Source organism: Aotus nancymaae, unplaced genomic scaffold (assembly GCF_030222135.1).
Source record: "Aotus nancymaae isolate 86718 unplaced genomic scaffold, 86718_ANA_hifiasm-v0.15.2.pri h1tg000006l, whole genome shotgun sequence".
Classification (NCBI taxonomy): Eukaryota; Metazoa; Chordata; class Mammalia; order Primates; family Aotidae; genus Aotus; species Aotus nancymaae.
In genome coordinates this window covers 94,260,316-94,265,783 of record NW_026988417.1, presented here as the reverse complement: position 1 = coordinate 94,265,783, position 5,468 = coordinate 94,260,316, and the positions used below count along the sequence as shown (strand labels likewise).

General features: G+C 35.2%; 1 long non-coding RNA gene across 1 annotated transcript; it reads right to left on the bottom strand.

Annotated features, from left to right (window-relative positions):
- Positions 1–404: 404 nt before the first annotated feature.
- Positions 405–5,260, bottom strand: LOC105717550 (uncharacterized). Its single transcript, XR_001107548.1, has 3 exons — positions 5,203–5,260; positions 2,882–2,972; positions 405–598 (listed from the first exon to the last, which is right to left on the bottom strand). It is a non-coding gene; the product is annotated as an uncharacterized LOC105717550 (long non-coding RNA).
- Positions 5,261–5,468: the final 208 nt, after the last annotated feature.

The window sequence follows — 5,468 nt, the reverse complement described above, 5'->3', positions numbered from 1 at the left end:
ATTTTTTATTTTACTTGCACTTTGGGGTACACGTGCACATCCTGCATCCTGCAGGATTGTTGCATAAGTACATGCATGCCACATCTCCTCCCTCCCTCATAGCCTACATCAGGCATTTCTCCTGGTGTTATCCCCCACCATCCGCCCCGCCCCCTGCTGTCCCTCCCCTCCCCTCCCCTACACCTCCCTACCTAGCCCAGTGAGTATTGTTCCCGTCCCTAATAAAGAAATATTTTAACTTGATTGAAAAAGTGCTGTTCTTTTTATTATCTGCGAGTCCACGATGCATTATGAGATTTTACACTAATGTTCTTTATTATTATTAAAATAAATTCCTATCTGTAATGGCTAACCTTTTTATTTTAATTGCAAAATATAGAAACTGAAGGAAGTGAGGAGAACAATGAGGGAACAGAAGCAATAGCATTCTGGAAGAGGTGTTTTTGGCTAGGGAGTGTCTCATTACACTTACAAACATTCCTCCGAAGCTGCATCCAAGGGAGCACTGCAAGTGAGATGCCCATGCATTTCATGTATTTCCACTCTTCAAGGCATTTCTGCTGGTTCTTTGAGCCTTCTTCCATTTTGACCACCTGCTCTAAAATGCATACAATGTAGTGCTTAGGGACCAAGCACAGAGAAACTGTTTAACACAAATCCATCCATATGAGTGGAAAAGTATTCTGTGCATTTTTCCATTAAGTTTCAGCTTTTTTTCCATTTGTAATAAAGACCTCTTTGTTATTATCATACAAATGTCCAATGCCATAAATGAAGTCTAGCTTAAGAATTTGTGAATACATTCCATCATTTAATATTTTCCCATGAATCTCTACGGATGAGATAAAGTTATAAGATATAGACACATAAAAAGCAAACATTTTCTTTTGTTTCCTAAGGTATTTTAGCTTTTCTTATGCATTTATAAAATGGTCCCTTTCTCTGGCTTGTTACATGAAATCCACACATGCAAACACATAGACACACAGCATGATGCAGCATCAGCCCCGGTTTCTTTCCAGCTTACTGTTTACTTAGGCAGGCATCAGCTGCCTCTACAGCAGAGGACCTCCACCTTTTTCTCACTAGTTTTATATTTTATTGGAGCTACCAAATTACAGATCACATTTTCTACCTATCCCTGAGTCCACTGAATAAAGAAAAACTCTGAATTATGTGAATAATAGAGATAGCTTTGATGAAGAATAAAATTACCTTCAATGAAATATAATGTTAAACTGTTTTTTACTAAATATCACAAATTAAGTATTCACAATAGAGGCATAAGGATAAGCTATTATGACATTAATAAGTGATCAGTTCCCAGAACTTGGAAGACACTCATGGACCCCAGTGAACCCACAGACCACTGCATTAGGAAAGTCACTACTAGTAATTGTTTCATGTGAATTTCTCACAGTTTTTCCCTTTGTCTTTGGTCAAAATTTTCAGTTCCATTCTTCTATCAAAACTTCTCATGAAATATTTCTAACAAAAACACACAGATTAAATTTTATATTCCAATAATACACTCAAATTTTAGAAATTGAGAAACTAATGATTAAAAAGTGATTGCAGAAGGCTTGGGAAATTAGAATCCATTTGTAAATGAATACATCTTATTTCATGATGTAGCTATACTACCTGTAATGTAGACAGTAATAGCTATAATGTGGTTGCTTTTATTTTCTATTTAACAGAGGCTCTTACATTCTCATATTTTAATATTAACCACCTCCATTATATACATTTATTTTCACTGGTCTTTAAGTCTCTTATTCTTTTAAGATAAATGATACGCTTAGTAATCTATCTGGTTCCTTCTTAGGTATTCGATAGTTTAGATTGAAACATTGCTAACTGAGGAGAATGAAATGGAAGGTCCATGAATAATGAGATGGGGAGAGAAGAAATGACCAGTGTTAACAAAAAATATTCAATGATTGAATATTTTTGATATAAAAATATCAAAAACAAGGTAAAAAATTAAATTAAAATTTAGTAATAGACATGTGGGATCTCTTTGAAAGAACTGAGATTACAATATCTGGTGAGAAAATGGTTGATCTTGAACTTGAATAGACAATGAGCTATGATTTGAAATTACAGATTTTTTTCTTCAAAATAATGGGAAAAAGGAAATGGGAATTATCTGTTGAGAAATGTTTTCAGATAGATAGTGAATAAAAGCTGTCATTCCACGTGAGTGCATTGTTCAGGAATCTGTTGCACATAATGATAAAACTCAAACTGTCTTAAATAATGAAGACATATCACTGGCTTGGAAGATGTCTACAAAGACTTGATCAAGTGGCGCAATATTACTGAAGACAGATTTCTTCCATCTCTGTCTTCTACAGTATTGCTTCAATCCAAAACTGGCTTTAGCTTTCATCTAAAGCTCTGTTTCTGGTAATAAGACGGAGGCCAGTTGTTAGCAGGAGAGCCATGCCTCCATAATTATGCTCAATAATAGAAAGCAAGATTGTTTCTTCCACTATGATTCTTGAAAACACAATCCAACTTTTATTGGAAAAGTCCACAGAAAATGTCACTACAATTTGCATTGCCCAAAACGGTTTTACATTTCCAGTGGTGGAGGGGAGGATTGAGGCAGCAGTCAGTTTCCGTGAAGTATAGGTGTTTCATGGACAAAGGATATCATGCAACGGGGGCTTAAAGTTAGTAAGATGCAAGAGAAAGGGATCTTGGGCAATCCCATTTGACAAATATCCACCAGTGGGAGGTTATTCAATGAGATTCATCCTGGGTTTTGCTGCCAACCCTGTAAACTCAGGGAAAATTCCATTGCTAAGATTACTCAGCACAAGTGGCCTACCTTAAGTTGAGAGAGAATGGTAAATGTGTCAATAATACTTACAGTCAAATGGTCTGATATCTTTAAAGCTAACTTCACTATCTTCTTCTTCATTGTTTCCTTTTCTTCTCATTCAGCCCTTGCCCTCAGACACCTATGCATAATTGGAGAACAAATCAAAAGTAGAGGAATAACATGGCATGACATTTCTGAATCCACACAATTCTTTTGGTATTATTTCTATATATTTTTAAAATATATATTTTAAAATATATATTTTTTATGATTTTCTTATGATGCAGTGATAATGCTGAATAGAATCTTCAAAGGGATCTTCATTGTTTTCACCTTTCAGTGATTCTATTTGCAAACACCTTCTTCAACGTACTAAAGGGCATTTATGTTTTCTGGTATCTGGCTCAAACCCTTCTTGTTTTGAAAGAATCTCTAATTATGGGGTTGAAAGAACTAGACACTCCTTGGTATCAAGGGAATCAGCAGAGCACATCAACTAGGCTCTGCCAGTGCATGTTTCTATTTTACACGTTTGAACACTAATTTGGTGATTTAAATATAATCAGATAATTAATACACATATACTTCTGATTATGTTGCAGACTATGTTCTAAATGGTCTTATTTAATTCTTACAACAACCCTATATAACAGAGACTTCTATTTTCCACATTTTTAAGATGTAGAAACCGAAGCTCAAAGATGAAAGAACAGTTAATACGGTATTAGTAATGGCAATAAGCTTTAAAAATCTCCTAAGAAGAAGGGCAGTATGACCCAAGATCCAGGAAGTGCATCTCTGCCTCCAACCGTGCTGGAGTAACTCTCTGTAAGCAACTCTAAAACTAAACTCTAAAAACATATATGGAGAAATGGTTTTCTGGCATTGGACAATAGGATCACATGCTTTACGTTATCTCTGAGAAAAGGGACCTCTAGGAGATGAGATGCATGGACACTCACTCTCAGTCTAGAACAATTTCCTAATCCAAACACAAGGAGTTGAAGTCCAAGCAGATAACTATGGTCTCAATAGGATGAAAAGTGCAGATCAGAATCTAAGACTGCTGAATGGGCTACTATCTGCAGGACAACAGACTGGAGAGATTCAATATTGACATAATGTCTGTTCTCCAAAAATCTATACATTCAATGCAATTTCAATCAAAATTCCAACTGACTTTTTAAAAATTGGTAAATTGATTCTAAATGTTATATGAAATCAAATGACCTAGAAAATTGAGCAATTCTGAAAAAAAAGAAATAACTAAAAAGTTGGAAGATTTAATCTACTTGACTTCAAAATTTATCATAGGGCTACAGTAAACAAGATGGTTTATGTTACACAGGATCAATTAAAAACACCAGAGTCCAAAGTGTGCCCACACATATGAGCAATTGATTTTTTTAATAAAAGCACCAAACTAACTTAATAAGAGAAAAATAGACTATTTTCAAAAAATAGTGATAGAGAAGTCAGACATCTGTATGCATATCAACAAAAATGAACCCTGAACAAAGTAGCATACTTCCTTACACTAACACAGTAATTAATTTAAAATGGATCATAGAATTCAATGTAAATGCCAAAACTAGAAAGCTTTAAAAAGGAAACATAGAGGAAAAATGTTTTTGACCTGGATATAGGCAGATTTCTTAGAGAATACTTTAAAAGCATGAAATGCTTTTTAAATGATGAAATAGACTTTAAATTAATTCTGCTCTTCAAAAAAATACCATGAAGAAAATGAAAAATCCAGCCAGATTGAAAAATATCTGCCAATATGCATCAGACAAAGTACTAATGTCCAGAATATAAAGAGAATTTTTATAACTCAATAGTGAAATAAACAGCTCAACTACAAAATTGTCAAAGGTCTTAAAACAGATCCAACAAAAGAGAAGATAAAGATCAATAAACACATGAAAATATGCTCAATATCATGTTATCAGTAAAATACAAATTATAATAAAATGCCATACTACTTACCCACTAGAAAGGATAAAGTTAAAAACTGTCACAAGGCCGGGCGCGGAGGCTCACGCCTGTAATCCCAGCACTTTGGGAGGCCGAGGCGGGTGGATCACAAGGTCAAGAGATCGAGACCATCCTGGTCAACATGGTGAAACCCCGTCTCTACTAAAAACACAAAAAATTAGCTGGGCATGGTGGCGCGTGCCTGTAATCCCAGCTACTCAGGAGGCTGAGGCAGGAGAATTGCCTGAACCCAGGAGGCAGAGGTTGCGGTGAGCCGAGATCGCGCCATTGCACTCCAGCCTGGGTAACAAGAACGAAACTCTGTCTCAAAAAAAAAAAAAAAAAAAAAAAAAACTGTCACAATATGAAATATTGGTGAGAATGTGGAGTACCTGGAGTTCTCATACACTTCAAGTGAAACTGAAATGCCCGAAACTCCTTGTTGGTTTCCTATAAAGTTAAACATACATTTAAACATTGCACAGCAATTCAACTTTTACATATTTACCTCAGAGAAAAAAAATATATATCCATACAAAGGCCTGTACAAGAATGTTGACAGCAGCATTATTCTTAATAGCCTCAAAATGGAAACCAATCCAAATGTCCATCAACTGATGGATGCGTAAACAAATTATGCAATATTTATATGATTGAA